Here is a 12072-nt window from a genome sequence, read left to right as displayed (position 1 = left end):
TGTCTGTGAAACCTTGGTGATTTGATCGTTGCACGTGGTTTTCTGTGGTGTGGTTTTTATGACAGCTGGAAAGCAATACCTTGAGGTCCTCAGTGGCTTAAGACTGGCCTGCACTGTCTCCCCTTACTGTGAAATCACAGCTGCATTCAGCAGATGTGCTTGAGCTGATGTTTTTCTTTATATAGTGAGCAACTTGCACATCTGGAGGGCTTGTTCCCAAGCATGAAATAACCTGCGTCTGTGGCTTCCCTCTCCCCAGTCAATCTGCAAACATCTGGTCTGGCAAGACTTTTGAGCAGGCTAAGGGTCTGCCTCTTGGCAGACTGAGTTCGTGCAGGTATTTTCCCGAGGCTGCTGAGAGTTCCTGTGTGTTCAGGGCTCTAGGACATCTTAGACATATTCTTAAAATTGTGCAGTAATAGAAAAAAAGTACCTCAAAGAACCCTAGAAGAAAAGGTAAGGGAATTAAGCTAAGAAAATACAACACAAACAGGAATTCATTTAGATATAGCAACAAAAGCTACAAAACTCTAGCACATTAAGACAACTTTTTAAGTGTTTGGCACCACAAATGTTTGTTTTCTGCATAAACAGCTTGAGGTRGACATCTCTGAAGATTATTACTGAGTCTGTACCAGCCTTTTGAAATTCCATATATTAGTTTTCAGTCTCAATTTTGAAAGCTATTCGAATCTGRGATCTTAGAAAAAATTGTATTCAGCATCAGAGTCCTGGTAGGAAGTACAACAGATTGATCTCCGTGCGCTGTGAGAAACTCTTCTTTTTTCTTTTTTTTCCCCCCTTTTTGTACCTTTGCAGCCACTATCTGGGTCTGTATGTACACATTTATGTGTTCTGATAATTAAAAGTTTAAATGTTAAACAGCTTCATATGATTAGTAACCCTGTCACATGTGCCTTATGAATTATGCATGTAGTTCAGTGTGTCGAAGTATGTCTGTGCAGATTCATTTTTGGATATCTTGAAAGCCAATGCTGTATTTATATTGTTAAGCTAACTTTTAGTTCCTGTAAACATCCTACACTCAGCTATAACAAGTGGTGGGGCTGGGGGGTGGATGTTTACTTCAACTGACTTGGAAAGGCAGCTTTCCTGAATGATCAAGTGACCTATTGGCAAGACTGGAATGCTATTTTTTTTCAGTAGTATTCAAACAAGTTTAATGTAAATACACTTCTTTCTCTGGAAGCAGTATGTATTTTTATGAATACTTTAATGCTTGAGTTACAATTTGTATTGACCATGTAAAAACACATTCATGTTGATTGTAAAGCAGTCTTTTAACTGCTGAAATCTGTATTTTTTCTAATCTGCAAATAAACTGTAATAATGCTCCTTTGTCTTGAAAAATAACTCYTGATGTCCTTAGCTCATTTAGGATACACCGATAAAGAAATATCTAGAATCTAATAGCAAATGTTCAGTTCTCAGTGTAGCAGTGATTTATTACCTTATTACCTACTTGTTCATTGTCAAATAGAAGAATAACTATGTTGAGTAATGCAAAAGAATASACAAATTTAATCACTTTAATATTTTTAAACTATTTAGGTTTAGGTATTTCTGTTTCCCTTACAGCTAACAATGAGAAATGCCCTATTTTGTTGGGGAAAATCTGGGTAGTGGAGGAAGGAAACAAATGTCTTCAGTTTTCCATGTAATTCCGTGTAAATCCATCAATGTCATATCTCCTGGAATCCCATTCCTCATTCTGATGGATGTGTTATTAAATGAATACAGTTTCTGCACTTGAAGAATGTTAAGTGGTGGGTTTAACTGTTTTAAAAGAACTTAAAAATAATTGTTTTTAGCTTAAAGAATGAAGGATATGGGAATCATCATTATGAAAGATAGCCTATTTTCTTGGACTGTCATTTTAAAATTTTGTATCTCTGAATACTGGAAAGGTTTTGACACTAAGATGTAACATTTTCTACTTATAAGAACAGGAGACATTACGAATATTATGAAGGGTTTTTTTATTTTACTTGACATATGTAAGCACATTCTTGTATAGTTAAAATTTCTGTTTGCTTTCAAACTGAAGTAGTATTTATAATCTATGGAAGTTCTTGTGGGCAGATTTTAAGCAATATATGCTACTGCAAGCAATTACATGTGTGAAAATAGATCATTAAATTTGTATTCACATAGAATTCCACTGAGAGAACACTGCAGCACGCTCAGGTTTTTGCTGTGTATATATACAAAAAGTATTTTTTTTCCTACTGTCATATTTTGATTAATTGTATCTGTGTAATAAGGGCAAACCTCGGTGAATTTTCCATTTATGGGAAACTATGGAAGCATTAGAGATGTGCAGATCCTTTTCAGATGAGATCGTATAATAAGCAAAAAAGCTTACCTTTAGAACAAAAACCTTTTCTACTGTTATTTTATTTCCAGTCATTAGATGCTCTGGGGCATCCCTAGTGATATCTGAGAGAATTTCACTTTAATTTGAGAGTGTGCCGCTTCCTGTTTTGAGGGAACGCTCCAGTGAGGATTGCTGTGCTGTGGAAGTGCAGGATGACACAGCAGGGCAGCAGCAGAAGAGCGAACGTGGTAACCATAACATGTTGCAGCTTTGCTCTTTTGCATTACATGCTAATGTTGATGCATGCTYTTGAACTGTTTCACTAATGCTCTTTACTCTTTCTCGTATTCTAGAAAGGTGAGTGTAGTATAAACAGCGCACATTTACATTACATCCTGGAGAGTACAGTGAAGTGCATTTGCTGTTCGTTCTTGGTAATCTGAATCGGTTTTCTTGCCTGGTGTGTTGTGTGGCACCACAAGCAGTCACGCTAGTGACAGTACGAGCAGATTGGATGTGGATGTATACTTGCGTGCTAGCGGTTTTGTTTTAGATGCGTTTGACATCTGAAATTTGTATTGCAGAAGCATAAATATGTATCTAAAACTCTGGGGACTTGTTGACTTTTTATTATACAAAGAACAGATATGACTCCTTTTGGTATGTTTAAAACTTAGAAAAGTAAAATCTGTTAAAATTGGTAGCACTAAAGATCCTATTGAAACTTTAATATATTTTGAGTAAATATTTGAGACGTGCAGTAGTTCGAATTTTACAGTGGGAAGATTCTTGATGTTGCGTGTATTTATTGCACGCTTGAGAGAAATTTCAGTCACTGTGGATTGGACTTGAGATAAACAGGCTTGGATAATATCTTAACAGTTTACAAACTCTTGATTAAGTTATAACGATGCTCTTGTCAAACAATTCCAGACCGTTTGGTTCCTCCTAATGGAAACAGCCTACTCGCTGGTGTGTGTCAGGATCCATTATCCTAAGGTGAAGTTTCTAAAGGTAAGCCAAGCTGGTTTTTAGTGAGGATTTGACATGAGGAGAGGTATTGTGTGTCTTTACATGTATGTGGCTGCACATACTGCTGTTTTAAAAGTAAATGTACGCTGCGAACTTCTACTTCCTCTGAATGTCTTATAGTAAGAATTAAATAAGCTAAACTAACTCTGGTATTGCTTTTCTTCCTTAGCGATATTTATCGGCTGATGTTTATTTTTTCTAGTTTGCGGTAAAGCAAAGCAAGACAATGTGCAACTTCTAGCCTTGGAGATGTGTTTACAGATTCTAAAGATTCTAAACATTCATAATACTGCAGAACTTGAAACTCCATTTTACATCATGTAGTTTATTCTTCTTCCATTGTGTTGGTGCTTTTTAAACAGATAAGTCATAATTCTGTGGCGCCTGTGACCACATAAAGCAAAGTTGGATAAATAGCTGGGAAAAGGATACGGAATATATGATTTATAGGATTGTCTGGAAGTTTTATGTGGCTATGGCGGCAAAGGTGAGTTACTTAACATTCGTCAAAAAAGTGAGTTTATTTTGAAAAATATACAGAGACGGTTAATGTATTTTTCCATGTGGTTCTGAAAACATGCATTTACTCTTGTTAATTCCTTGCTGTTTTTTTCCCTGTTGTTTATGATTAAAAACCTAAGCATTTATTTAAATAAAAATATCTTGACTTCCATTTTTCTTGTCTGTTGTGGTATTCACTAAGCTTGTTCTTCCAGTAATTCAGTGTGCTCTTTCTTAACCAGCTATGCCAGTTTTAACTACCTTAGTTCACACTTCATTGTGGTTTTGTGCTTATGGTAAATAAGGACATAGTTGAAACCGCTCAGACCATCTATATACTTCTGTAGGGGTTGGGTATGAGTAGTGAGTCTTAACGGTGTTGCAGTCTGTTCAGACAGTTCAGTAACACTCTGTGTAGGCTGGGTTTTTATTAATAGAATGATAACACTGAAACATGTTCCTTTAAAAAGAAGAAAGCCTAACCAAGAAATAATGCATGGTCTTTGTATGCAGAATGAAGAAAATTTGGTTTATGTCACTCTGGGTCATTTGTTGTCTGATAAAATCTCTTTCTTAGTAGAGAAATAATTTCCTGTATATGATACGGCTTTATCTGTCTCAAAAATCTGCCATTTTAATAAAGTGAAAAATTATTTTTCCAAACTTTACACAAGCCTTATCTTTCTGTAACAGGAAAAAAGGGAGGTGGCAGGGATGAATAATGCTGTGTGAACTGAACTCCATTTAAGGTTGTGAAAAACATGCTGAAAATGTATACATTAAATGTATAGCTTAACTAATACTTTCTTTAAACACATCTCTGATTTCAATAAGGTACTTGAACTGGGGACCTACAAATTAATAGAAATTTTGGTATTGATCTTTTTTGGAAGTGTTCTGCATATCTAGGGAATATAAACAAGCAAATATCTCTAATTCCAGCATTAATAGTCAACATGTGTGTTAAGTGAGAATTCATGAAATGTGATCAGATCTTTCGTGTAGACTACACCTGATGTCTTGTCTATGCTGTTAAACCTTCTGCTATAGCTTGGTTGCTTACTTTCCTCCTAAAGGCAGCAGAAACATGATGTATGCAAAGTATTTCCATTTTCTTAGTTCATTTCTCTAACTGTGGGCACTTCTCAGTTGCAGCACACACCAAGGGTCTTATTGGTCCAGTTCCATCAACTAGGAGATGTGAACTTAGAGCAGTCCTGACAGAAGTGTTTATGAAACACTTTCTTTAATAACTTTTGCTATTAAACAGAGACGTTTCTCCCTGACACTTTGTTACATAAATTACAACCTTCCAGAAGAGCTAGAGTTGAAGATTATAAACAGGAAAACAAGAAACAAACTGGATCATATCAGAAAGAGGTCTTAGTGAGAAGGGAAGAGGGAGAGAGAAAGTGATGCAGAAATTTGAGACTGTAGTGGCGAGCGTAGTGTGTTATCAGTGCCAGAGGCCGGGAGAACATCTGTTGAGTTCTACTTCAAGACAGTGAAATGAAAGCTACAGGTATTGCTGAGGTACCAACGTAAAAAGTCGCTTCATAATCTTTCTTCAAAAAATAAATATATAAAAAAAAAAAMCATACAGAACAGCTATCTTAACTGAAGTAACCTGTTACTCAGAGAACTGAGGCTTTCTGCTTTGTATAATTCACTGCTACTTCCCGCTTCAATTTGTTATAGGTGATTTAACAACAACAACAACAACAAMAAAAAAAAAAGGCGTCTTCAAATATGTGGAGACTTTCTTTTTTATAGAAAATTACTTGCAAATAAGAAACCTGTGGAAGGGGAGGAGAAACTCTAAAATTCAAAGCTGAACTTCTAGAGGAGGTTGCATAGAGAGCACTAGTTTCAATTCAGAGAACACTTGTGTRATTGGATTTGAGATTTTCACTCAACTACTTAACTCCTTTAGTAGTTTTTAACAGTGGCAATTATACTAATTACAAAAGCCCTGCTTTGGGTGTCACTCAAGTTTCATACTGAACTGTTTGTCATTGAAGCTATATTACAARACTGTAATTTAGGAGTTAGTGGTTGATCCTTAAATTGTCAGAATTACGTAAGAGATGCCAAGGTTTTTGTACTAATTTTGTCCTGTGTTATTAGGCTTTAATTTAAGAATGAAATAATTTGTTTATGATTCAGATCAAGGAGAAATTGGAAGATGTTTTGTATGTGTTGATATATTTGTTCCATAGTTTTAGTAACAGGAGAATTTCTGTTGTTTAAAAGTGAGTTATGCCTAGGTAGGGTGTGTACTTACTGGTAAATTACGTATCTAAACAGTGCTGTTGAAGCCAATATAAACTCCAGGGAGCAAGGCTGAACTTCCAGTATTCTTCTAACTTTTTTGCATTAAAATTTAGAGATCTTTGATTTTACTGAATTTTGCCAGATAAACTTTCTTTTCCGTTCTCATTATGTAAATACCACAGGATGTGCAATATGTGCTGCCAGTGAATAAGTGGGTGACATTACGATAAGAATGTTTTTCCTTATTTTACATCCTGTTTTATATGAAATTTCAGGTACAAAAATGGCTCCAGATTAATTTCATATGTATTTATGCTAGAACAAGCGCAAGTGTTCTAAGCTGAGTGGAAACATGATATTTTGTTTCTGTGTGGAGTTAATCAGGAACAGCTACATATGCAAGCAGGGTTTCTGAACTAATCTCATTAGAATATATGCTTTCAGTTGCTACTATACATGGAATTTTTCAAAGTCTGTGTGATATTTTGCCTCTTGGTACTGAGTTCATGGAGATCTGAGTTGTTTAGCGTTTGACTTGCAGTGGAACAACAGTGTCATTAGTCCCTGGCGCCTGTTTGACTTGTTCTGGTTATTGCTGCCTTCACAACCCTCATCCTACTTGGAGGGAAGCTTCTGCACATAACGAAGCCTGTCAATACCTGCTGCCTTTTGAGCAGAGGCAACAGCATTTCATTCACGTGGAGAATGCTTRCCTGGATGCTCATGGATTTCCCCCCTCCACACACGCCCCTTGTTGTATTTTAAAGACACGTGCATTCAAATTGTGATATGGAAGAGAAACTTCTGCTTCTGAGAGCCGTTTTCATATATAGGTAGGAAAGTAACTTCACTTGCTGAGTAATTCTTGCCTTTCARCCAAATGCTTCTCTGCCCCCAGGAGGAAGAATGCTGATATTTCTGTTGTTAGGGGACCAATGCTTTGGGAATTCCTAGATTGCTTCTTTTTAAAGGCACTTCTAAAGCAAATGGAAGAAACATTTAAGACATTTATTTTTATGCTGGGGGTGTAGTGTTGAWTCTTAAGGCTTTTTTTTTCTTAAAATCCACTCACAAAACTGAACTTTAGAGCTTTGAATAAATTCAGAAATCCTAGAGCAGTCTACTTAGTTCCTTTCAGATAAAGGAATTGGAGAGTTCCTTTAACATTTTGCTCCTACTAGTCTCCTTAGAAACAAAGTGAGAATTCTCCTTCTAAAGGAAAAGGAATGGGGAAGCAAGGCAGCAAAATCAGCCACAATGTCTTTGATGGCCTTAGTTTGAAAATAGAGGAAAGGAAAGGGAGGAAGGAATCCTGGAAGTTCAGAGATGACAGAGGTACGAAGAACCTTTTTATAGGCTGGAAAATTTGGCAAAAAAACCTTATTTATAGGCAGTAAAAAGAAAAACTTCAAAAGTGAACAGGAGTATTTTAATGTGAAGACAACTAAGYCCGGAAATGTTTGTGATGATCTCTATCTTTTTTGTTTGTTTGTTTTGTGGGAGGTAACTGATTGAAGAGTTGAGTAAGTTCAGGCTCCCTTTGCTTAAATCTAATACAAGGAATGCACACATGATTTTTCACCATTTTGAATACGGACTATTTCTAGCTCTGAGCTTTAAATGCATGGAGTAGGGAATATCGTATTGTTTGCCTTCATTTAGGTGTGAAATGAAGTTAGGTTGACAAGTCTTAAAAATGGTAGTATCCATAAGGAAGACTCCTGATTCGCCCAATTCTCTAATTCAAAGAATGCTTCTATGAAGGTCCAAAAGATTGATCGATACTCTGAGGATGTACTGTAGATCTCTGACAAGTAAATTGTCATAACAAAAGTTACATAGAGCAGAGCCCAATCTCTTGAGACAAGGCAGTCTACATGTAGAGTAGGAAATCTTCACAGAGAGTCTGAACTTTTTGAGATTATAGTTAAGACCTTTCAAAAATATAAAAGTGACTTGAGTGAATATGTTCCACTTTCAAACACATGTATAATTCCCAAGGACTATACAGGAATTAGTTACATAAGTAGCTTTGAAAACAGTGTCACCAGGCAACATGAAAAATTTATCTTATGCTGCTTGACCCTTTGGCAGTGTCTGGTGTTCTTGTGATATTTATTGCAGAGATGCAACAAAATATTAAGCAAAAGAAAGTATTAGAATACCATGTTACCACTCTTGGTTTTAAATGCATTAGATGTATACTATGGCATTGACCTACTTAACACCTGACTAGTAAGTGCTGGAAAGCAAAAAGAGTTGTTCTTTAATTTATGCTCAGTGTTACAAGAACACTTCAACAAAAATTTGTTTAGCTAATTAAACTTTCACTGGTTAGTAATACTTAAACACAGAGTTAAGTAGGACAAATAATATGTCTCTTTGTGGTAAAATGGAATTTAAGTTGCATCATTTCTTCAGGATCTCTAAGAAGTCATATTTACAATAATACTGTAAACTGAAATTTTTCTGAACCAAAAATGGAATCTAATTTTACTGAAATAAATATAAGTAGTTTAATTAAAAAAAATATATAGCAAGAGAGGAAAGTGGTAAGCTGATTGCCCATTTCTTTTAAACAAAGATATTAAAAATGATATTTAAAAGATATTAAAAGATATTAAAAAAGAGCTTCATGCCCAAAATGGAGCCACATATTTATTTCCTGATAAATCATGATATGATAACATACACACTCAGCCCGTCTGTGTAGTGTCATGTATTTACTGCCACTGTCCTGAGCACAGCTGCTGTTTGGAGTGACTCCTTATGAGTATCTGTTTAAAAATGAAGCCATTACCCTGGGAAACCTTCATTAAAACTTTCTTGCTCTCAGATCTGATTAAGTTGTGTTGTTTTTTGGTTTTTTTTTCTTGTCAGAGTTAGATACTCGTGCTGAGACAGCTGCCTATCATGCTGAGTGGTATACCGTTCTACTCTTACGTGTTTATAAGGATGTCRTCTCTTTAATGCTTTTTTTGTAAACTTGGTGAGCTTAAGGCCTTTTTATTTGTCTATTTTTATTCTTTCTGATTATGCAGGATTTCTCCTTACAGCTGTGGTGATATCTCCCACTAGTAAATATGTTTGTTTATGTAAGCTCCAGCTTATTCCTGTTGGATTTCACTAAGTTAAGAAGTTTTGTGATGGCTCTTCTCCATGTATATGCTCTGAGTTATGTGCTCCTCCTTCATAAAATAATTAGACTGGTCCTCTGTAGGCTTTCAGTGCAGCACAAACTTTCTAGTTTTCTAAATTTGTTGCTCCTTTCTGAACCCTTTTACATTTCTCCGTTGCAATTACAAGTTGCTATTTTAATCAGTGATTTCAGGAAACAAACTTTGTACAGCCTTTTAACGTGCTTGGTTGTAGGCAAGAAACATTTAAATAGTCTTGGAAGGCATTTTATGATAAGGCTGAAGTTTCTTGTGTAGTCTTTCAGCTTTATTTTCTTTTAAAGAAGAGGCAGTCTGTTATGTGTAGAATAGAAATAATTTCCGTATGAATCTTAAACTTTTTCTATTCATTTGTAGAGTAAAAGTATTTGTATAAAGACTGTATATTTAGTAGTAAGAAAAGTAAAGTTGTAGTTAAGATCCTAAGATTTTACTGATAAGGTTAAATTACTACTACTTAAACTGAAGAAGGAATAGTAAGTGGGATGCACAACAAAGTCTGTAATATCTTGCTAAAATAGTGCCTTTTGATGTAGAAGCATTTCGATTAAATCTTCTATCTCTTAAAATCTAAAATTTCTTTTACAAGCAGACAAATATATTCTGTGCATCTATGAATTGTTGTGCAAGGCTAGGAGTTGTACTTCTTGGTTTAGGGATAAGATAGGAAACTCTCCCATGAGCGGAAGTGTGGCCTTTAATCTGTCCAGTGTACAGGCTGTATCTATATTGAGAAGTGCATCTATTTCAGGGTGTGACTTCCCCCCCCCACCCCGTCCTTTTCCCACAACCCCCAAACGGTGCCCCCACACTTCCCAGGGATGTCCCCTCTGCACTAGCTGTGTCCACACTACATAGCATGTGACTTTGGGTCTCCCATGTTAGGCATGTGGTGCCCATGTCWTAAGTGTGTGTATGTTCCCTCCTTTCTCTGAGTGAAGTGTCTGATACAGCGAGGGCTGGGCTGTCGCCCGCTGGAGGAAAGTTCTTACGGCCTGAAACTGTGGGTACGTGTTGCATGCCTGGAAGTGACAGAGGTGTGTGCTGGTGCCTGCAGGTGAAAGGGTGTTTTTGCTAGGGAAGTATTAGAGGTCTCTGGGGCAGAAGGAGCACACCTGCTAGGCTGCTTGAAGGTGTCGCTGAAGCAAACTGTTCTCAAATGGAGAGGTGACTTGTTCTGGAGGGAACTAACTCTGCATGCTCTGAAAGAGAATTCAGGGACAGCTGTAATGCATCTGAAGTATTCAGTTATTTAATGACATGGGCTTACTAAATTCCTATTTTGCTGTAGTGTTTCTTGCCCTCCTTCCATTAACTGTGTTGTTCAGACACCTTTGGACCTGTCCCACCATCAGGGTATTATTTGTTGTGCTCTGTARCTGGGTTTGTCCGTGGTCCTAGTCTTCAGCATTCCTCTAGGTGGAGGGAGTGGGGAAGATGTCTAACAAAATACTATTGCTCTCTGATACAGAATCACAGAATACTTGGGGTTGGAAGGGACCTCTGGAGATAATCTGGCCCAGTCTCCCTGTTCAAGCAGGGCCAGCTAAAGTAGGTTGCCCAGGACTGTGTCCAGCTTGGTTTTGAGTATCTCCAAGGACGGAGATCTACAACCTCTCTGGGCAACCTGTTCCAGCGTTCTGCCACCCTCACAGTAGTAAAAAAAAAAAAAAAAAAAAAAGTTTTCTTATGTTCCAATGGAATTCTCTGCACTTCTATTTGTGCTTATTGCCCCTTGTCCTGTCACTGGGCACTAGTGAGAAAAGTCTGGCCCTATCTTCTTTACACTCTCCCTTCAGATATTTATAAGCGTTGACAAGATCCCCCCTGAGCCTTCTCTCCTCCAGGTTAAACAATCCTAGCTCTCAACCTCTGATCATATGAGAGGTGCTGCAATCCCTTAATCATCTTAGCGGCTCTTTGCTGGACTTGCTCTAATAGGTCTGTGTCTTGTTTGTACTGGGGAGAAGAGAACTGATCCCAGCAYTCTGGATGTCTCTCCTCAGTGCTGAGCAGAAGGGATGGATCAGTTCCCTCAACCTGCTGGTAATGCTCTGCCCAACACAGCCCAGAATACCTTTGACTACCTTTGCTACCATGGTGCATTGCTGGCACATACTCAGCTTCACCACTAGGACTCAAAGGTCTTTCTCAGAAAAGCTGCTTGCCGGTTGGTCAGCCCCTAGCWGGTACTGATGCATAAAGTTATTCCTCTTCAAGTGCAAGAGTTGCATTTTGCTGTTTTGATTTTTCACAAGGTTCCTCTCTGCACATTTTTCCAATGTGTTGAGGTCCCTTGGAATGGCAGCACAACCATTTGGTGTATCAGCCACTCTTTGAAGTTTTGTATCATGTGCAAACTTGCTGAGGGTATGCTGGCCCTGTTATATATGTTATTAATGAATATTTCAAAGAGTATTGATCCTTGAAGGACACCACTAGTGACTGGCCTCCAACTGGACTTTGCACTTCTGATCGCAACCCTCTGAGCCCAACTGTTCAGCCAGTTTCCAGTCCACCTCACTGACTACCCATCTATCTAGCCCATGCTTCGTTAGCTTATCTGTGAAAATACGGGSGACAGTGTCGTAAGCCTTGCTGAAGTCAAGGGGAACAATCCACTGCTCTCCCTTCATCCATAAAGCTAGTCATCTCAGCCTAGAAGCCCATCAGGTTGTTTAAGCATAACTTCCTCTCTGTAAATTCAATCCGACTACTCCCAGTTACATTCTTCATATGTCTGGAAGTGGT

This window comes from Rhea americana, unplaced genomic scaffold, assembly GCF_003343005.1.
Source record: "Rhea americana isolate MKP2758 unplaced genomic scaffold, rheAme1 scaffold_0, whole genome shotgun sequence".
Classification (NCBI taxonomy): domain Eukaryota; kingdom Metazoa; phylum Chordata; class Aves; order Rheiformes; family Rheidae; genus Rhea; species Rhea americana.
Note: the sequence above shows the minus strand (reverse complement) of the source record.